The sequence below is a fragment of the Pinus tabuliformis genome, chromosome 9, assembly GCF_031772625.1.
Source record: "Pinus tabuliformis cultivar Carrire ecotype Pingquan chromosome 9, CPIR1, whole genome shotgun sequence".
Classification (NCBI taxonomy): domain Eukaryota; kingdom Viridiplantae; phylum Streptophyta; class Pinopsida; order Pinales; family Pinaceae; genus Pinus; species Pinus tabuliformis.
This window is the reverse complement of record NC_142307.1, coordinates 879,105,842-879,129,505: the sequence shown is the minus strand read 5'-3', so window position 1 is coordinate 879,129,505 and position 23,664 is coordinate 879,105,842. Positions and strand designations below refer to the sequence as shown.

The 23,664-nt window shown below is 38.2% G+C and overlaps 1 non-coding gene across 1 annotated transcript; it reads left to right on the top strand.

Annotated features, from left to right (window-relative positions):
• Positions 1-588: 588 nt before the first annotated feature.
• On the top strand, positions 589-666 carry LOC149151592 (small nucleolar RNA snoR14). Its single transcript, XR_016263976.1, has one exon. It is a non-coding gene; the product is annotated as a small nucleolar RNA snoR14 (small nucleolar RNA).
• The last annotated feature ends 22,998 nt before the right edge of the window (positions 667-23,664 follow it).

Sequence of the window (23,664 nt, the reverse complement as noted above, 5' to 3'; positions counted from 1 at the left end):
TTTAAATTTATCATAAAAAAAGGAAAAAGAAAAATAAAATCGTACGAAGCATGAACCTTTTTTCTTCACAATTTTACCCTAGAAAAGAAGTTACATTTCCATAGCGAACTTTCCTGGCACATGATATCAACATGCCCATTAATGTCTCGAGATTTTCATGAGCTAATGAGGTTATTTTTAGCACCACCCCTTCATGAGACCGTGGGGTGATTAGAAGCATAAGAGTTTAAAGGATGTGACCGCAACGATTTGGGATTCAAGACGATTTAGGGTTTGAACAGCTAGGGTTTTACATGGAAAAGAGGAGAGAACTATATATATATATATATGAGAGGGGTTTCAATCATTTGGGCGTATGGAAATTTGTTGGAGTGTAATGTGGTGCAATTTTTTGATCGTGGTTATGGTGAATTAGTGCTTTGTTTGGGTTAGGAGTGTGTTTTGTACAGTCACTTTGATGGGTTTTCTGTTCCACAGTAGCCTCGGCTCTGCGATTGATACTGAACTCTTTAAAAGTTCCGATTGAGTGCGTGCGTCTTCTAAGTGTTTATTCTTTTTTTTTTTGGTTTGCAAGGTTTTCATATCTGGTCAATGTGATGAATCAGTAAAATCTGTCAATCCACTGAATAGCCCATGTGGTTTTTTATCCCAACAGGTTCTGATTGACCAATGGATGGACGGTTAAATTACTGAATAGGTTTATTTAGCTTCAGTTTTGTTACATATTAGGATTTTATTATGTTTTCACTTAGGATTGGCGATCTAATGATTTCCATGTGAATTTGTTCTCTGTTTTGTTATTCTGAATCCATGGATTGGTGAAACAATGCATTGGTTATGTGAAAGTCTAGCCTTATCAAGATATGCAAGGATTTGCTTTACATATCTCTTTGCATGGCCTTTTCCTGGTTCAGTTCTAGATTATATTGACAGCCTGAAATGGGCAATTACAAGGGATATGCATATTAGATTCGGGGGAAGTAATAAATCTAGGACCGAACAGTCGACATTTCAGTAGTGTTTACATATAAGATAGTTTTTAATAAATATTATAATTTTACAAGATATATATATATATTTTTTTAAATTTTTATTTTAAGTGTGTTCCATACTGATCGCTAAGATTATGTATAAAAAATCCTAAATGATTCTAATTAGGAGACTTGAGAACTAAATTGTTTACTGGAGAATTTTGTTGTGAATCCATATCCTGTTTCATTGTATGTTTTCTTTCTGGTAATAGGGACCGAAGTGGATGTATCCTGAATCCTGACTGCGATATTTTGGAGGAATAAATGTAACCCAATGGCAATATCTGAGGAATAAATGTAACCTGACTGCAATATTTTGGAGGAATAAATATTAGATGCCACCACATGTTTTGTTTGAGATACGGCCTTACTATCACAGGAGGTTGGGGTTTCCTGTGATTAGGGTTGCGAATGCATTATTGCACAATTTGTATCTGATTGATAATTATTCTTATTATGGGTTTAGATAACTCTCATTACTCTCGGCGAAGAAATGTGATTACCCGTTTTTAGCTTCTGCATTAACTAAATGTCGGATCTAGCTTTGGTGTATCTCTAACTAGAAATAGTATTATTCTGGATTTATATTTAAATTCAAATTATATTAGGTTAAATCTAAATCTATTAGATGTACTAAGCATCTAGACTTCGAGAGAGATCAAATCCAATTTTAAATTGAGACTCTGGATTTAAATCTAAATTCAAATCATTTTAGGTTAAATCTAAATCTCCTAGATCTACCAAACCTCTCTTACCTCTAGAGAGATCAAATACAAATTTATTTTTGAATGAAAGTCGAATTTCTCTTTTTTTTTTTAATGAAAGTCGATTTTTTTTAGTGAATCCTTTTTTCTAAATGAAAAAAGTTTGGATCTCTCTCATTACTTCACGGTATCGTTCACAGATGGAGAAAATTCGTTGTGGCAAATGGGTCATTTTGATAGCCGTCGGTGTATTGTTGACATTATTGGTTCCAAACGACACTTTTTTCAACAGAGAAGAAAAAAGTCCAGAAAATTCAGACGAAGTAGGCATCACCAATAAAATTCCAGAATTCAAACTTAGTAGCCATCACCAGCAGAAGAAACTCCGAAGAGCCCAGCCATGGAAATGAGCCAAAACTTCATACTAATTTGACCATGGGACGCACAAACAAAAACAAAAGCCAAATCGGGCAGCCAACAAAACAAGGCGGGGCAAAATCCAACAAACACGGACCTCAGAATAACATTAACAAGACCCAGGCCGCCCTGATAACCACACCATCAAGCCTTATAGCCGGGCGGAGAAGCAGAGCCGAGGAACCACAGGACTGGTAACTTTAGACTCGTTAGGGAAGCCATAAACGGCGATAGCCAGGGACAGGGCGCCGGTGAAACCCTGAGCAGACAACCCCGTAGGAGAGCACACGCGGCAGCATAATAACGCATGAATCCAACGCTCCGCAGAAAGCCCTCCACTAACCCTTGTCCAAAGCAACACCCGCACTAAAGAAAACCGCGGCGGTTCGAAAGCAGGGAATGCACGAAACAGGGGCCGAGGCGGCCAGGGTTTGGCCGTCTGGCCCCGCTCCCTCCACTCCCCCATAAATGAAATCTCGTTTTTTAAGCTCATTAATTTTTTTCATAAAATCGCGGCGGATCGAAAGCAGGGAATGCACGAAACAGGGGCCGAGGCGGCCAGGGTTTGGCTGTCTGGCCCCGCTCCCTCAACTCCCCCCTAAATGGAATCTCGTTTTTTAAGCTCATTAATTTTTTCATGTTTGAAGGGAAAGATCTTGCTTTCCTAGCAAACTTCTGGCGGAGATGTAACATGGGTGACTGATGTTAATTACATAAACGTTGGACAGACAGTAGACGCTGGGAACGCAAGCTTGCCACCATACTTGCAGAGCCTATGAACAAATCCTGTTAGAAGCTGCGTGTAACACCCCCATCACGCGTTATCTTGATTTTAGTGGGGATTTGTCTTTTTAATGAGCCAAGTAAGTCAATTCTCTTTGTAACAAAGAATACTAGTATTTGTTGCTCTAGCATTGAAATCCCTCACTAAAAAGATTTCTGAAATTTCCCACTAAAAGAATTTCTCCATGCTGAAAATACACGGGCAATATCTTGTTTGCATACAGATCTTTGCTATCAAGCTCCTTATTTTTGTAAGTTTTTGAGACTTGAGGGGGCAAAATAGCATGGTGCAACTTTTATGTGATTTTCATTCTCCGATATCCATAAATAAATATTGTTTATTTGCATCTTCTTTAAATAATTGAATGTGACAACTCTTTTTTTCCACTAAAACTTGTATTCTCTCCTATTCTTTGCCATGTTCTGCTTCCTTGTTCCAAATTGCAAACTTCAAATAACTTGTATTTGACAGTGAGTTGAAGTTGGTAGTTTGGAACAAGGTAGCAGAAAATGACAAAGGGGATTTTTCTTTTTAATGAGCCAAATAAGCCAAATAAGGTTGTTATTCTCTTTGTAACAAAGAATACTAGCTTGATTATTTGTTGTTCTAGCATTGAAATCTCCCACTAAAAGAATTTCTTTGCGCTGCACAACAATATCTTGTTTTAAAGCGGCGTACGGATCTTTGCTATCAAGCCTCTTATTTTTGTAAATTTTTGAGACTTGAGGGACAAAATAGCATGTTGCAATTCTTATGTGATTTTCATTCTCCGATATCATTGTTTATTTGCATCTTCTTTAATTAATTGAATGTGATGACTTTTCTTTTTTTTTCACTAAAACTAGTATTCTCTCATATTCTTTGCCATTTTCTGCCACCTTGTTCCAAATTGCAAACTTCAAATAACTTGTATTTGATAGTGAGTTGAAGTTGGTAGTTTGGAACAAGGTAGCTGAAAATGGCAAAGGTTACGAGGAAATATTAGTTTTAGTAAAAGGAAAAAAACGTTGTCACATTCAGTTAATTAAAGAATGAGAAAATAAACAATAAACAATAATATTAGAGAATGAGAATCACATAAGAATTTAGAATGCTATTTTGTTTTTCAAGTTTCAATAACTTACAAAAATAAGGGGCTTGACAGGAAGAATCCGTATGCAGTTTTAAAACAAGATATTGCCGTGTACTCTCAGCAAGAGAGAAGTTCTTTTAGGGAGAGATTTCAATGCTAGAACATCAAATAATCAAAGCTAGCATTCTTTGTTGCAAAGAGAATAACAATCTTATTTGGGTCATTGAAGAGAAAAATCCCCAATGGGTGAGATGTTCAAAAGATGACAAAGTTAGCAATTATTTTGGAGAGGAGTTGCTTACATTGTGTGGAGCTTTCAACTTAATTATTTGCAATGGTCTAGATAGATGGAAAAGGTCTCAAAACTTCACTTGCAACACATACAATGGGGCAAATGTTGTTGACCATGTGATGTGTTCACAAAGCTTGATAGAAAAGATAGATGAAGTTAGTATTGGAGAGCATATTTGGGACTTAAAATCACATAACCCAATTTATATAAGGTTATCATGGTTAGAAGAAAGGTAGCATAGGAGGAAAATCCAATGCTCTCGACAATCACTATCAACGTGCAAAATTCTTCTAACAGAACAAAATTGCACTATCTTCAAGACAATGTTAGAGAGATTAATTCGGAAGGAGAAAACTGGTTTCGAAAGCCGCTTCAATAGTCATGAGTTAACAAATATAATTCAAAGTGCACTTGAGAAGTGCAGAAAAGCAAAAAATAGGAAATCAAAATCAAATTGTTTTCTTGTAAATGCTTGGTTTGATGAGGAATGCAAAATGGCAAAGGATAACTTTGAAAAAGGCAGGAAAGGAGAAGATGAATGTAAAGTTACATAAGCATGTACTAAAAGGGAAAAATATGAGTTCATGCAAACAAGGAGAGAATAGTTAATATATTTAAGCAAGAATAATCCAAAGCTTTTATGGCATGAACTGCAACCAAGGAAGAAACAAATTGAAAATAATATTACAGTCAATCGATGGTTTGAATATGCAAGGTAATTCTATAAAAAAGAATATGAGGTGGAGTCCCCTAGGATCAACACAAATTCAAAGCTCTTCATGTTACAGGAGGTGGAGTGTTAACACCTAATCACTAGGATTGGGTGAATAAATATAACTGATGTAAATAAGTAATAAGAGATATCAATAGTCATCTGGAGATGAAGTGAACAGTCTCCCTCATGTATATAATAAAGACCAATGTGAAGGAATAATACGAATTGATTTGGTGTAGTTACTACCTGGCCTGACATGGTATTAGAGCACACGTCCCAAGTTCCTAAAATTAGTTGTAACTCCCTTTTGCCATTTTTTTGTAGTTTGTAATTGTCCTCTCTGCGCTCTCTGGGATCTCTGCCATAATCATTGTTGGCATGGTTTTTCTGTACCCACTTCTGTCTCTCAATTTTCCAGAAGAGGAGCGTTGAATCTCTACATCTTTGTGCGTTGAAACTCCTGGTCAGTTTCTCTGTGCATTGAGTTTTGAAGGTCGTGCACTAGAATATGTTGAACGCTGGTCCGTTGGTCGTTGTTGCATTTGCGATTTGAAGATTTGAAGGTTGAAGGATAACGCTGGTTCGAATGTATGCTGGTTGTGAAAGCCGACTTGTGAAAGTTGTGGAAAATTGTTGAGAAATGCATTGAAGCATGAAGTCTCCATGCGTAATTCCTGGTATGAGCGTTGAGTTTTTTGAAGACTGTGCTGCGTAGATTAAAGGTTGGTGTTGGCATATGCGTTGATGCCTGATATGGTTGTTAGCGCTGCCCCATATATTTACGCTGCTCCTATTCTACAGTCTCATTTATGCTGTATATTGTTGAACGCTGCTCGTATTCTACGCTACATTATCTCATTCCCAAAATACATTGATGTATTAAAACCGGATGGTATAGCGCTGTTGGTCTATTTTGTTTTTAGTGAGTGCGGCCAAACGTTACGTTGGAAGACCATAATGTGATGGTGGTTTTCACACTAAATAATGTATGGCTGTAATGAGATTGTTTTTATGTGAAAATGTCAGAGAAAATGATGGAGGTGAGGTTAGTATGCATAGTAAATAAGTTATTTTTCTTTGTTATGAAGAGCGACATATGTGTCTTCGAGGCTGCTGAAAAGCACAGGGATTTCTACTTGAAAGAGCCGAGATAAAGAAAATACGTGTTTACTTGGAAAAGCCAAAGAGAATTATGAATGCTGTGGTATCTTGAATGCTGATGCTCTTGATATATCACGTTGTTGACTTTTGTAGACTGACTTTTGATTCATTTGTGGAATTGCTTATACAAGTCTTAGTAGTTTTCTATAGATTCCTTTGACAACATAGATAATAATTGCGAAGATGCCATGAAAATGAAAATAATTTGTTCACATATATCTTTGATATTTTTGTGAATTTGGATTGAGATAGCTTTGAAGATAAATTATTCTGCATACCTTTGTCTCCAAATATCATATATCATAATCAATTTTTTAGCAGTAGAAGTTTTCTCCACAAAAGCACATTTTTGCTAGCAGAAGTATTTTTACAATGCATTCACTCATATCTTCTTCTGAAGAGACTGTGTGCCTTGCTCATAAAGAAAAGAATCCTGCTCAAGATTCTTCCAGAGGAAGAGGTGCTCGAAGAGGAAGAGGAAGATATTTTAGAGGCAGGGGGCAACCATCTCAAGGAGAAAATGCAGATTTGCACTGCATACACTGCAAAAGAAATGGATCACATGATGCCTCTACATGCAAAATACCTTGGGACAAAATCGAGCAGCAAAGAAATCAACCTAAAGGTAAAACTAATGACACAAAAAAAGGTAAACCACCCTAATCTGCTCATTATGTGGTGGCACACTGTAATATTGGAGCAAATGAAGATTTATTTAATGCTTCACTTGCTTCTTGGAAAAATGATTTGTTGCTTGATTGAGGAGCAACTTGCCACATGACTCATAGAAAATATTTTTTGAAGAATTTACTGACAATGGAGCAGTGCTTTGCAGACTAATAAAAAATCAAGCCATTAGGACTTGGCCCAATCAGGGTTAAATTCCCTGGTCTTCCAGACTTTCTTCTGCATCATGTTCTCTATCTCCCACAGCAGAAGAGAAACTTGCCTCCCACAACAGAAGAGAAACTTGCTGTCCTTGGTCCACATCCGCCAGCAAGGTCACTCCATTCATATGTTTGATGGCAAGCTTGAGGTGAGAAAAGCATCTGACCACTCACTTGTCATGAGGGGAATAGAAGAAGAAAGGCTTCTCAAGCTACAAGGTACCTCTGCTCGTGCACCACTGATGGCGTGGGTGCAGGCGTTAAGGTTAACCTTCCCAATCTGGCAGCAAGTTCTTCTATATCAGTCTCAACTTCCCTTTCTGCTTCCTTAGGCGTATTAGTCATTAAACTGATATCTTCATTTATTCCTCCTAACCCTCAAACCTTGTTAAATTATAGAAACAGGGCTTTATTACTATCGGGCAGTAATTCTACAAGAATTACGCCAAAACACTATCAGAGGCCTTATGGAGGGATTATACACCAAAACCCCTTATTGGCGGCTTTATACTATCGGGGCAGTAATTCTTAAAAGAATTACTTTATAATACAATTGGTGCTTTATACAGTCCCTTTCCCTTTTCCCCGATGAGATATCGCAATCACTATCGGCGGACCATAAACATTAACGCTTCCAATATGCGATGCGAGCCGCGGACCCGACGCACCTTATGCTCCCTTTTATATGGATTTCGAGTCCGATATATATCGGTGTTTCGTTGTCGACGGGTTATAATGTAATGGGTCTGTGGACCCGACGACCCATTAAGCTGTACTCTATAGTATTTCGGCTCCAGCTATCGGAGCGTGCAGTTGTAAGGCCCTTGCGGACCCGACACCTTTATACGTTGCACTTATAATATTTCGGCTCCGATAAGTCGGAGCTTTCGCACTTTAAAGGCCCTCTCGCCCTTCGACATGATAATTGATTCGGACCCGATAAGGGTAAGGATCAACATTAATAAGAATTCATGTCCGCTACACTGTCCCGCTTAAATATCATTAATCCTCTGTGTAAACAGAAATATCCACTGGCCTTTATAAAAGGATCTATAGAGCCTGCGGAAGCAGCAATAAAAGGGAAAACAACCCTAAACGCTTAAATCAAGCATCATGTGGTAGAATTAAGGAAAATTCATCAACTTTGAAACACAGAAAAATGGGTTTTGCCGAGACATGCATACATAATTTCGATTAACAGAAAACCATTGATTAGATACACAGGAAGAAAAGGTTTTTAAGAATAATGCTTCGGCACCGCTCCTCTCTTCTCCCTCTGTTGAGAGTATCATTGCCTCTTTATTTATAATTAAAGGATAGGCCTTCTTGGTCCTTATCCGTTACAAAAGCATGCTTTACAGGAATGATTTAAAGCGTAAAAGCTTTACTACAGCCTATCCATCTGTGATAATATTAGCATGTTTTATTTCTAGATTTTATTCTATCTTTAACTAAAAAAACATGGAAATTGCAGGCTAAAGGACCCCACTCCCTTGCCTGTAGATTTTTTTTTGGATTTTTGGAATAAGTTGGAAGACTTTTTCCCTCTGAGTCACATGCTCCTGCATCAGACTCCTGAGGACAAAATTCTTCATGGGCTCCTGTCCATGAGCTCGTCTACAGATTTGCCCAGTTTCTGTAGAACATCTTCTGTAACCTAATTAGCTTCAGCGATTAGTTGTCCCTTCCATTTTACTAGATACTGGAAGTACTCTCGTCCCCTTGTCTTCTTATGCACTTTCTTGTCCAGAATTCTTTCTGGCTGTAATTTCTTTGCTGTGGGTAACTGTTTTACCCAATTAATCTCTGGAATCTCCTGATCCTGTGCTGTATCATCTGCAGTTTCATTCTCATACTTATACAAGTCTGCAACATTAAAAATTGGTGATATTCCCACATCAGGTGGTAATTCAATCTCATAAGCATTTGCAGAGAATTTCCTCAATATTCTGCACGGTCCAATTTTCTTGAACTTTAACTTATTATACTCCCCCTTTGGAAATCTTTCCTTTCTGAGATGTGCTAAAACCAAATCCCAAACTTCAAAGTTTACCTCTCTTCTCTTCATGTATGCTCTGGTTTTATACTTGATGCTGCTATCCTGCAGCTGCTGTTTCACCTGTTCATGTATCGCCTGCATTTTTGAAGCAAAGTCTTCACCCTCTGCACTTCTCATTTCTTCTTTTCCCAAATTCCTTAATTCAGATATTCCTCTAGGATGCATTCCATAAACAATATGGAATGGGCTCTGTCCTATGCTCCTGTTTGGTGAGTCATTATATGCATACTCAACTTGTGCTAACACTTGATCCCATTGCTTTGGATGTTCTGCAGTAAGGCTCCTCAGAAGATTGCCTAGACTTCTATTCACAACTTCAGTCTGTCCATCAGTTTGTGGATGATAGGCAGAACTGAAACTTAATTTAGTCCCCAGCTTCTTCCATAGTGTTCTCTAGAAATGTCCAACGAACTTTGAATCCCTGTCTGAGACAATGCTTTTGGGCAACCCATGCAATCTTACAATCTCTTTAAAAAACAAATTAGCAATATGAGAAGCATCACTAGTTTTATAACATGGAATAAAATGTGCCATTTTTGAAAATTTGTCCACTATAACAAAAATTGAATCATAACCTCTTTGAGTCTTTGGTAATCCCAGCACAAAATCCATACTTACCATATCCCAAGGCCTATCTGGTGTTGGTAATGGAATATACAACCCTGTGTTCTGGCTCCTTCCTTTTGCATATTGGCAGACTTTACAATTTCTTACGTATTTATCCACTTTAGATTTCATTTTCGACCAAAAATAAAATCTGTTGAGCTGTTCAAAAGTCTTCTCTGCACCAAAATGTCCTACAAGTCCTCCACTATGTTTCTCTTTGATTAAATTTTCTCTCATTGAACAGTTTGGTATGCACAGCTGATTTTTCTTAAATAACAGTCCATCTTGTAGAAAATAATCCAACCACTTGCTCCTATCTGCCAAAACAGGATTTTTACAAGCCTCAAATGTCTCTTTAAAATCTGCATCGGTCTCATATAATTCCTTAAGAAAATCAAAACCCAACACTTGGATTTGACTTTCTTGAAGCAATACATTTCTCCTACTTAAGGCACCTGCAATTTTGTTTGACTGCCCAGTTATATGCTTCAACACAAAATGAAAGCCTTGAAGATATTCTACCCATTTAGCATGTCTCTGGCTGAGTTTTGGCTGCTGCATTATAAACTGCAATGCATGGTTATCTGTATAAAGAATGAATTCTTTTGACATTAAATAATGCCTCCATTTCTTTAATGCCTGCACAACTGTGTAGAACTCCTTATCATAAGAAGAATACTTTTTTTTTGCATCATTTAGCTTTTCACTAAAATAAGCTATCGGTCTATCTTCTTGGCTTAAAACTCCTCCAATTGCTTCTGCACTGGCATCACACTTGAAAAGTTTTGTTAAAATCAGGAAGGACCAAAACGGGCTTTTCAGTTATTTTCTTCTTTAACAGCTGAAAGCTTTTCTTTGCTTCAGCAGTCCATTTAAATGGCTGTTTATCCTTCTTTATGGTCTCAATAATAGGTGCATTAATTTTACTAAAATTCTTAATGAATTTTCTGTAAAAACTAGCAAGACCATGTAAACTCCTTACCTTAAAAACACTTTTGGGTGAAGGCCACTCCATAATTGCTTTGAGCTTCTCTAGATCCATCTTCAACCCTTCAGCAGAAATAACAAATCCCAAGTACACCAACTCCTCCTTCATGAATAAACACTTCTTCAGGTTCAGCAATAGTTTTTCTTGTTGTAGCTTCTGTGAGACATAATTTAAATGCCTCAAGTGCTCCTCCTTAGACCTGCTATAGACTAATATATCGTCCAAATATACTATTACAAATTTTCCAATGAACTCTTTAAGAACTTCATTCATGAGCCTCATGAATGTACTTGGTGCATTTGACAACCCAAAAGGCATCACTCTCCATTCATATAGTCCTTCATTGGTCTTAAAAGCAGTTTTCCACTCATCCCCCTCTCTTATCCTTATCTGATGATATCCACTTTTAAGATCTAGTTTTGAAAAATACTTTGCTCCAGTCAAGCAATCCATTAAATCTTCAATTCTGGGTAACAGAAATCTGTACCTGATTGTGATTTTATTAATAGATCTTGAATATGTACACATTCTCCAACCTATCTTTCTTTGGGCTCAGCACTGTTGGCACTGTGCAAGGACTCAAGCTTTCTCTGATTAACCCCTTGTCAAGCAATTCTTGTACCTGTTTCTTAACTTCTTCATTTTCTGCAAGAATCATTCTATATGCTGCTTTGTTAGGTAGGCTTGCTCCAGGAATTAAGTCTATATGATGACTGATTCTTCGAATTGGTGGTAATTCATTAGGCAAATCATCAACAATAATATCACAATATTTTTCTAGCATTTCTTGAATTTCAATGGGTAAATCAGAAACTTTTGTAGAATTCATTATTACCTTGGGCTTGCAAATTACAACAAAATTTACCTCGTTTTCTTCAATTTGCTTCAGGTATTCCTTTCCTCCAAGTAACAGAGTTTTTGGATCAGTCTTCTGTCCCGGTACATCTTCTTCTTGCAGAGGCAGCAACATATGATTGACACCATCCTTTCCATACTTGTAAGTGTTTATTTTTCCATCATGTATGGCTCCTCTGTCATATTGCCAAGGTCTTCCAAACAATATGCGACACACATCCATTGGCATCACATCACAAACAATTTTATATTTATACTTGCCCACTTGAAATTCCACTTCACACTGTTCACTTACTAACAGTTGATGTCCCTTTTGCAACCATGACACTTTATAAGGTGTTGTATGCTTCATTGTCTTCAGCTTCAATTTTTCCACTACTTCTGTAGAGACCAAATTATTAGTGCTGCCACTATCAATGATCATTTGGCAACATTTCCCTTGAACTTTACACACTGTCCTTAATAAAGTCTACCTTTGTGGCGGTTTAGCCATCTCCTTTGCTGGCTTAAGTAGAACTTTATTAACTACCAGGGATTCTCCTCTTTCTGGTGTATTTTCCTCTTCTGCTACTGTTGCCACTGCTGCTTCTCCCTCAGCTGGAGCAACAATTGCGTTCCTCTATTTTTTTTCTGCATTCTCTGGGCATTCAAAAGCTCTGTGTCCCAGCTTGTTACATCTGTAACATCTTACTTCTCTGCCTCCTCTTCCTCTAGAAAAACTCCCTCTGCCTCTTGCATCACCTCCTGTGGGTGCATGCTGGGTTGAGCTATTGCTAGCCCCATCGTTAGGTGCTGTAGATCTTCCTCTACCACCTTGACTTCTTTTTCCTCTGAAAGTCCCTCTCCCTCTGGCAGACTGCTTCCTCATGAGTTTTTCTTCAGCTTTCAGTGCTATCTGATAAGCTTCCTCTACGGTTTTTGGAGACAACAGACTTATCTCATCCTGAATGTCCATCCTGAGGCCATTCATATATCTGGCCACCTTCTCATCTATATCTTGAGCTTCTCCAGCTCTTATGCTCACCTTATAGAACTCTTCTGTGTATTCTTTTAGTGTCAAAGATCTTTGTCTGAGATTTTGCATTTGTCTAAACAATGTTTGCTGATAATTACTTGGCAAAAACTTACCTCTTAACTTTGTTACCATCCTGCTCCAATTCATGATTGGTTGCTTGCCAAGTCTCTTCCTTTCCGCCTACACACCATCCCACCAGAGAGCTGCATGGCCTTTTAACTTGGTGACAACAAACTTCACTTTCTTCTCATCTTCTGTTTCTTCATAATCGAAGAATTTCTCCATGCTATTAATCCAGTCTATCAATTCTTCTAGATTCAGTCCTCCTTGGTATACCAGTACCTCGGTCTTTGGTCTGGTTGTGGATTTCAACACTGACTGAAAGAACCTCATCTCAGGAGTAACCTGTACAACTTCCTCCTCTTCTGTAGCTTCAACCTCGGGTTCACTGACATCTCCATCATCTATGTTTCTGTCTGAAGTTAACGCATCCAATCTAGCTCGCAGCTCTTCTACTGTTTCCATTATTTCAGCATTTGCAACAGGCCGTCCTCTTCCACCACGTCCTCGTCCTCTTCCAAATCTGAAAGCCATCCTTCTCCTGCTCCTGAGATTCAATTCAATGTCAGTTGATGGCTCTGATACCACTAATGATGGCGTGGGTGCAGGCGTTAGGGATAACCTTCCCAATCTGGCAGCAAGTTCTTCTATATCAGCCTCAACTTCCCTTTCTGCTTCCTTAGGCGTATCAGTCATTAAAATGATATCTTCATTTATTCCTCCTAACCCTCAAACCTTGTTAAATTATAGAAACAGGGCTTTATTACTATCGGGTAGTAATTCTACAAGAATTACGCCAAAACACTATCGGAGGCCTTATGGAGGGATTATACACCAAAACCCCTTATTGGCGGCTTTATACTATCGGGGCAGTAATTCTTAAATGAATTACTTTATAATAAAATTGGCGCTTTATACAGTGCCTTTCCCTTTTCCCCGATGCGATATCGCAATCGCTATCGGCGGACCATAAACATTAATGCTTCCAATATGCGATGCGAGCCGCAGACCCGATGCACCTTATGCTCCCTTTTATATGGATTTCCGATCCGATATATATCGGCGGTTCTCTGTCGGCGGGTTATAATGTAATGGGTCTGCGGACCCGACGACCCATTAAACTCCACTCTATAGTATTTCGGCTCCGGCTATTGGAGTGCACAGTTCTAAGGCCCTTGCGAACCCGACACCTTTATACGTTGCACTTATAATATTTTGGCTCCGATAAGTCAGAGCTTTCGCACTTTAAAGGCCCTCTCACCCTCCGACGCGATATTTGATTCAGACCTGATAAGGGTAAGGATCAACATTAATATGAATTCATGTTCGCTACACTGCCCGCCTAAGGGAAATATCATTAATCCTCTGTGTAAACAGAAATATCCACTGGCCTTTATAAAAGGATCTAGAGAGCCTGCGGAAGCAGCAGTGAAAGGAAAAACAACCCTAAACGCTTAAATCAAGCATCATGCGGTAAAATTAAGGAAAATTCATCAACTTTGAAACACAGAAAAATGGGTTTCGCCGAGACATGCATACATAATTTCGATTAACAGAAAACCATTGATTAGATACACAGGAAGAAAAGGTTTTTAAGAATAATGCTTCGGCACCACTCCTCTCTTCTCCCTCTGCTGAGAGTATCACTGCCTCTTTATTTATAATTAAAGGATAGGCCTTCTCGGTCCTTATACGTTACAAAAGCATGCTTTACAGGAATGATTTAAAGCGTAAAAGCTTTACTACAGCCTATCCATCTGTGATAATATTAGCATGTTTTATTTCTAGATTTTATTCTATCTTTAATTAAAAAAAACATGGAAATTGCAGGCTAAAGGACCCCACTCTCTTGTCTGTAGATTTTTTTTGGATTTTTGGAATAAGTTGGAAGACTTTTTCCCTCTGAGTCACATGCTCCTGCATCAACAACATTTCTCATACGATTCTCATTATGAATAAGGTACACTTCCATCAAGTTTATTATGGCATGCTAGATTTGGACATTTGAAGTATGACAGCCTTTGTTTGTTAAAGAAAAATGGTGTTGCTGGTTTGCCTACAATTCCTAAGAAGTTTAAGCAATGTGATGCTTGCATTCTAGGAAAGCATAACAAACATTGTTTTCATGATTCACATTTAAGAACACATAGAAAACTTGAACTTATTCATTCAGATTTATGTGGTCCAATGCCTGTTCCTTCTACAAATGGAAATAAATATATGATGACATTTATTGATGACTACACCAGAATGTGTTGGGTTTATTTATTGAAGAACAAATCTGATGCTTTTCAAACATTCAAGAACTTTCATAAATGGATTGAAAATGATGCACAATCTCATATTGGGTCTATTCGCATTGATAATGGAAAAGAATACACATCAAATGAATTTGAAAACTATCTTCACCAACATGGGATCAAACATCAAACAATTGTACCTTATAATCCCCAACAGAATGGTGTAGCTAAAAGAATGAAAGGACAATCTTAAATATGGTACAATCCATGCTCTTCTTAAAAAATGTAAAGATAATGTTCTGGGTTGATACTGTTTTATGTGCTGCATATATAAAGAATAGATGTCCATCTAATGCTATTAGAAACAAGACTCCATATAAAATGTGGTATGGGCATGTTCCTTCGGTAAAGCATCTCAGGGTCTTTGGTTCCACCTATTATGCCTTGATACCAAAGGTACATACAAACAAACTTGGTGCAAGAAGTCGTAAGTGTATCTTCCTGGGGTATTAAAACACCTCCAAAGCATACCGTCTCTATGATGAAGTCAATACAAAGTTTGTTGTATCTATAGATGTAATTTTTCTAGAATCATCCAAAACTGACAGTGTTGTTGTGCGGCAACTTGATCGCTTGGATAGATTCGCAAATGAAAAATCATTTCAAGAATTTGATAATCAGATTCTTGAAGGGGGGATTCATATACTAGATCAACATGTGGAATCTTCTTCTGAAGAACTCTCTCCCGCATGAAACTCCAACAACGGATGATGCTTTAAGTGATGTGATTGATAGAATTGGGAGACTCAATCTTGATTCAGTCCCAACTCAATCAACGGAGTAGCCTGGACCATCTGAGAAAAGGTCCCCCAAAGTGGCTGACAAAGACACTTGAAAGTGTTCATCCTGATGAGGTTGGAAAGACAGGAACTAGAATTCAAACCGACAAAATGGAGGTGATGTAGATGACTCTAATTCACCTGTTGATATGGATGTTTCTTATGATTGTGAATTGAACTTGTCTACAGATTTTGAACCAACTTCCTTCAAAGAAGTTGCTTCTAATGATGAATGGAAAGAAGCGATGCAAAATGAGTATGCTGCCCTCATAAAGAATGACACTTGGAAGCTGGTTGATCCTCTATTAGGAACCAAACCAATTCGCTGCAAGTGGGTCTACAAGAACAAGTATAAAGCTGATGGCTCACTTGACAAGCACAAAGCCAGGCTTGCAGGCAAAGGCTTTGCACAAAAGGAAGGGGTCGATTATGAGGAGACTTTTGCCCCAACAGCGAAATGGGCTACCATCCAGACACTCTTTGCCCTAGCAACTCAGAACGGTTGGAAAGTCCATCAAATGGATGTAAAAACTGCTTTCTTGAATTGAGATCTAAAAGAGAAATATGTCCTAGTTTGAAGGATTTGTTGTGAAAGGACATGAACATAAAGTATGCAAACTTGTGAAATCCTTGTATGGCCTCAAACAAGCACCGTGAGCCTGGTATGAAAAACTAACTGAGCATCTTCTGAAACTCAATTTCAAACATTATAATCTTGATGATGCAACTTTATTTGTCAAGAAAGTTGGCAAAACAGTGGTATATCTTGTGGTATATGTAGATGATCTTTTGATGACAGGAAACAATGAAAGCTACATTGCATCCATAAAGAAGGAATTGGGGAAAATTTTTGAAATGACTGATTTGGGCTATGTTCATTACTATCTTGGTATTGAAGTAACTCAACATCCAAAGTCCATATTTCTTTCTCAAAAGAAGTACATTGGAGATCTGTTGAACAGGTTTGGCATGACATAATTCAATCCTCTTACTACTCCAATGGAACAAAAATTAAAGCTCACATCTATTGAAGGAAATAAATTTGAGGATGCAACAAAGTATAGACAGCTTGTAGGAAGTCTCAACTACCTAACTACTACCAGACCAAACATTTTGTTTGTTGTTGGAATCCTCTCCAGGTTTATGCAAAAGCCTTGTGAGGGACATTGGTCTGCTGCAAAAAGAGCTCTAAGGTACTTGAAGGGAACTCAAGACTTTGGAATCAAGTATACACTGGTGGATGACTTCAACTTGATTGGATACTCTGATTTAGACTTCGATGGAGACAAAAAAACTAGGGTATCTACTTTAGGATATGCTATGAGTCTTGGATCAGAAGCTGTCTCTTGGAGATCACGCAAACAATCAGTTCCAATAGATTCCACAACAGAAGCAGAATCCGTGGCAGCAGCTGAGGCAACAAAAGAAATTGTGTGGCTCAGGAAAATTCTTGAAGATTAGCAAGTAAAACAAGTACAATCAACTCCACTCATGATTGACAATACCTCTGTAATAAAGTTGGCCAAGAACCCAAAGTTCCATGATCGAACGAAGCACATCAATACTAAATATCATCTGATTCGACATCATGTTGAGGCCAAAACAATCCATCTACGTCATTGTTCCACTAATGAGCAAATTGCATACATCTTCACCAAAGCGCTTGGAAGAGAAAAGCTTGAACGATTCAGAATGATGCTTGGACTCACTAACATCCCTTCAGATTAAGGGGGGAATGTTGACACCTAATCATCAGGATTGGGTGAATAAATATAATTGATGTAAATAAATAATAAGAGATATGAACAGTCATCGGGAGATGAAGTGAACAGTCTCCCTCATGTATATAATAAAGACCAACCTGAAGGAATAATACGAATTGATTTGGTGGAGTTACTACTTAGCCTGACATGGAGAATGAAACAATTACTCGGGCAACGATAAATAAATCTTGACCCTTTGTTAATTATTTAGTTCCAGAATAGAATTATAAAATATATGCCCAAAATGAGCACAAATTTTACTTTTAAAATATATGCCCAAAATGAGCGCGAATTTTACTTTTAATTTGTGCGGTGTGATGTTTCATTCGGATTATGCCATAAGTATAGTCTACATTGGAATTGGGTCAGAGGAATTTCAATTTTTTATAAATGAAAAATTGTTTGCATGGTCTAGATTTAATATATCAATATCTTATTTGCCTAAGTCAAAATAAGATGGATATTTTTTATAAATGAAAAATTGTTTGCGTTGTCTATTTAATATACTTAGAATATTTTTTACCTAAGTCACAATAAGTCACAATAGGATGGATAAGATTGAGAGTTTGATAAATAAGAAGTGACATTTTTCATTTTCAAATACAAGAATAATAAATTAAATTACTTTCTTATTACTTTTGCCACTTTTTAAAAAGTTACTTCCACTCGACCGACTTTTCTATTTAATCATTGCAAGATCGCAAGTTGAAGGAATTCCCTATTGCAATGTTTCCTTTTGTTTTTAAATGATTATCGGGTGGTCATCTTCATGCTCTCTTTCAATCTCATAGCAATCTCTGGCTATCCCATTGAAAACTTTGAGCATCAAAGGATATCTAAGGTACTCAAAAATTTATTAACACATTTTATTAATGCAATTTGTTTTTGTTTTCACAGAATTGGTCATAACACTTCTTCTTCTTCTTTATCTTTAGAAGGAAAAAAACGTTGGTTTGTATTAAATATTTCAGTACAAATGTCATCAATTTTACTTATACCTCGTGTATTCCCAAAAACTCTAGGGATCTGTGGTTCATACATATTTTTCAGATATTGCATATATTGTACAACATTCAATTTGGAGCGTACATACATAAAACAAAAGCCAAAAGCATAAATAAGTTGTGTCAACAAAGGAGAAGTCCCATATAAACCAAAACCAAAAATGATGTAGCAGTTCCACAATATATACACATAAAATACTAGTCCATCAGAAATAAGAGCCCGTTCAACTCCATGGGAGAACGATGGTGTCCTTAGCAATGATGGTGTTGTGTTCCAGAAGATGAAAATGTATCATACTAGCAGCAACAATGACTCCCTTCTTAGACATATCGTCTGCCATGGTGTTTCTTTCTATGTGGATATGTTGGAAAGAAATGATCTGAAATGATTGTTTAAGATGTTCAATATGATTGAGCTAGCCCACCAAGTGAGGATGGGAAATGGATATAGATTCATTCATATCATCGATGAGAGCTTGTGAATAATCGAAAATATGGATAGTATGCATGTCTAATTGTTTTGCAAACCACAATAGTCCCCATAAAGCTATGATTTCAGCACACATGTTGGTTCCATTGCCACTAGACCAGTATAACCTGTATAATTGTTCATTTTTCATATGCAACCATACACCACAGCCACATGATTTAGCTTGTGTTGCTCTGTCGAAATATCTTGCAGGGAAAGTGATGCTAAAGCGCGCAACCTATACTCGACCGTCGGAGCAATTACCTGGCTCCGATGAGTAGGAGGATACGGGGGTTTTTGAGAAACCTCGAGCATGAGCTTGGGTGGATCAGCCCCCGATGCAGATCTTGGTGGTAGTAGCAAATATTCAAATGAGAACTTTGAAGACTGAAGTGGGGAAAGGTTCCATGTGAACAACACTTGGACATGGGTTAGTCGATCCTAAGAGATGGGGAAGCCTTGTATCAAGGGTGCAATTTGCACGAGCATCGAAAGAGAATCGGTTAATATTCCCGAACTGGGACATGGCGGCAGGCGACAACGTTAGGAAATCCAGAGACGTCACTGGGGACCTTGGGAAGAGTTATCTTTTCTTTTTAACAACTTTCCCACCTTGGAATCGGTTCACCTGGAGATAGGGTCCAACAACTGGAAGAGCACCGTATGTCTTGTGGTGTCCAGTGTTCCCTCGGAGGCCCTTGAAAATCTAGAGGACCGAGTACCGTTCATGCCCAGATAAAAAAATGGAATTGCTTGCTGACTTATACTTCTACTACTCCAAAGCAAACATTGTTCCATTGAGATGTGGTTCAATAGAGGTAAAGAAAAAAGATTTGAGATTCAATCCGATACTTAGGTTGCTATTAGGCACTCCAATAGCAGATGTTGGTTTGTTTCTATAGAGGTCATGCAGAGGGCGCATCGTCTTGGTCCATTCATACCTCTCTTCTTCAGATTTCCCAAGTTAGCGATTTGTCTTTCCAAACTAGTCAAGTATATATGACAATCTTGCTAGGTACCTGTAACTTCCAGAACTTCTTGAACCAACATTTTTGTTGTAGATTTAATAAGTTGCATAAGATGCACTGGTATGTGTCCACCATCACTATCAAACCCTTGTGAAGTAGGCCATCCCACCTAATATGATCTCCACCTTCTAATCTGCATGTGCTCGATCTATTTAATGTAGTGGTATATCGTTCCGAGGCATTTGTGGGAGGGCCAATCAATCCAATATCAACTGTGTTTTTCCAGATAGGAAATATGCCTGTCCACATTCTTATGCCCTGTGCCAAATAAAAAATGCCCCCGGTATGTAATCTGAACATGATGTCTTTAGATAAGTATCCATATCCACGTCAACACCCATAATCCTATCTCTTCCAATGATGATGTTATTTCTTGAGCCAAATGACCAACATATGCACTTTAAGAACCAATATTTGATTTTGTTAAAACTGATCCATATGAGTGAGCCAATGAGTCCATCTCTTATCCAATCCTCTGCCTTCAAGACTCCCAGATATTTTCTTTGAATGATATCGCTCCATAAACTTCTTTCTGAAGAGCACACGCCATAAAGACTTAATCAAAAGTGCCCACCCAATATTTTTTTTATGTTTAGGATCCTCCAACCTCCATATTGCTTTGGAATCGTGATCTTCTCCCACATAGTCAGATGATATCTGTGACGTTCTTTGGGATAATGTTGCGAATTTTGTTGATGATAGTGGCAGGGAGACAATATAAATGTGCCCAATAAATTGCTAGTTGTTGTAATACAAACTATGCCAGTGTGACCCTGCCACCCAAAGAGAGACAACGGTGTGCCCATCTAAAGAGTTTGTTATGAAATTTGTCCACTATCCACAACCAATCATTATTTATGTAATTATTTGGTTTAGTATTGAAACTTAGGTATGTCAATCCATCACATATAGGCTATGTGGCCACACCAAAAATAATGGCAATGTATTTGATCTCCTCACGATTCCCACCTGCATATAAGAGAATGGACTTTCCCTCATTTATCATAAGGTTTGAAGCCACACCAAATTTGCATAAAATGTGGTGAAGCGCAGTCCATTATGTTCTAGATAACATCCCAAAAGGCAGAAGATTGTCTACAAAGAAACTATGTGATACTTCAATACCTCTACCCAAAATTAAACCTCTGAAAAGGTTCTTAGTTCTGGTAGCTCTGATCTTGTGGCTAAGTCCATCCATAACAAGTATAAATAGGAGGGGTGGAAGTGAACATCCCTGGCATAAACCCCTCCTAGCTCCAAAAAATTTAGAGGGATAACAATTTATGATAACCACATATTGTACGGTAGTCACACAAGCAATGATCCATTCTATGTTATACATTTCCAGTCTAATCCTAGAAAGAATGATACGTAGAAAGGCCCAATCTACGCAGTCATATGCTTTTTGCAGGTCCACTTTCATAACAATCGCCTCCAGTCTCTTCGTGTGGATGGAGCGGAGACATTCTTGTGCCATCACAACTGCGTCATGGATCAATCTGTTATGGAGAAAGCCATATTGTTCCTTGGAGATGTGTGTAGAGAGGGTCGACTTAAGTCGTTTCGCAATAATCTTTGAAATTAGTTTGTATGTGATTATACACAAAGAGATGGGCCTGTAATCTTTAAAAGTGTTAAACTTAGATTTCTTTGGAATGAGGGCAATGAAAGTGGAGTTGATGGCGCCAGGGATGTAGCCCTGAATGCGGGAGGCTTAAGTCATATGTAATAATTCCATACCCACCAGATTAAAAAAATGTAGAAATAATTCTACAGTCTAGCCATCCAGTCCAGGACACTTGCCTTTAGCAAAAGATTTGAGGACCCTATGAATTTCATCTAAATCAATGGGCATGTATAAGAATTGATTTTGTCCCTGATCAAACATGGAAGGGTAGGAATTTGAACCCCAAATTTGGTCCTCAATCTGAGATCCCTCTCGTGCCCGATAGAAAGATTCAAAAAATAAGACAACTTCCCTCTAGATGTCTGAAGTATTGTGCACCAAGTCACCATTTGTGCCCCGAATGTGCCAAATGGTGTTGATGTTCCTCCTATGATTTGCATATATGTGGAAAAATTTAGTATTTTTGTCCCCTTCTTTAAGCCACAATGCCCTACTCTTCAAATGCCATGTGACTTCCTGAGTATGTAAAATCTTCCTTTTTTTATCCTCTATCTCCTTCATTTTACTTATGAGAGATGGGGAAGAGTTCCCTTTGTCCATATTCTTACAGAGTCTTACAGATTTTGCCATGATATTCTATAATTCTCAGCACATAGATCTTTTCTTGGTTCGCTCCCACATTCGAACCTTCAATTTCAGGGCCTCGAGTTTTTCATGAATGGAGTGCATGAGGGAAGTACGAGATGTCAATTGCGTAGCAATGAAGTCTTCGTCCTCTAGCTAGATCCTATTGAATTTAGAAGGAATTCCCAATCTCACCTCCTCAGATTTCCATTGAAATATGATGGGTAGATGATTCTAGACATAAATATTTAGAACCTTTGTATAGAGGAAACCCAATCTTTCTAAAAGATTTTCGTGGACCAAGAAACGATCTAGTCTTTTTCCAATGTGATGTTCTCCAACCCTACCGTTATGCCATGTGGGAAACATAGGGGAGGGCATAATATCCATCAAGTTGTTTTCACAAAAACGTTGTTGTAGTCTGTCTGCCAGAGGGTCCTTTCTGCATTGTGAGCCCCAACATTCTTCCATAGAGAGGGTAGCATTGAAATCTCCGACAATTATAAGTGAACCTATCTTTAATAAATCATAATCATCCAATAGGTCCCAGAAAGTTGCTCTGTCTCGGTAAGGGGCATATAAATTAAGAAAATGGATACGATCTGCAAGACCACGAAAATGTCCTGTTAGGAAAATACTTGCAAAGCATTTGTAAGCTTACATAGATGCCCAATGTGGATTCCATAAAGTTGCCAGATAAACCCTATGAGTCGACCGCCACCATGTGCCAGTGTGGGAGCATATTTATGAAATACTCAAGGACCTTGTGTGAGGTCGTCATGGTTTCTTGTAAAAGAATTACACAAGGACTAACTGAGGAGAAGATATTCTTGAGGGAAATAAATTTGTGCGAGTCCCCTTGTCCTACAATCTCCTTAGGACAAGATGCTTAGACAGTGGTATTATCTTGTCCGCTCTCGAGCCATCGTGGCCTCCGCTTGGAGCTTGCCCATCAAAGTTTTAATATACTATATTATTTCCACAATCTTGTAATACATTGTCACCCTAGTCTGCGTTCCCCTCGTATTAATAACCCAATTCACCTCTTCGACTCTGTGGTTTGATGTCGCTCGTCTCAATCTTCACACCTCACTTTCCCATTCTTCCATTCTGTCTTTCCCCTCTCGCGGAACAATTGTGTGGTAAGCAGCAGTTGTCTCCCTTGCTATTGTCTCTGCCCGAGAGTCCTTATCGGAGTTCTCTACTTGAGCACTCCCTCCAGGTCTCCCGCACTGTCTTCCCCCCGTCTGCTTCCCCTTCACCATCCTTATTGTAGCACCTTCACCCTCAATCTTAGCAGATTCCCTCAACCCTTCCTTTCTAAAGATCCAATTTGCTGCCATGTAAACCTTGAGATATCCCTAGAGGCCAATTTAAAGTTGACTAGGTTTGCCATTCTGGCTCTCCAGACTTAACGATATTTT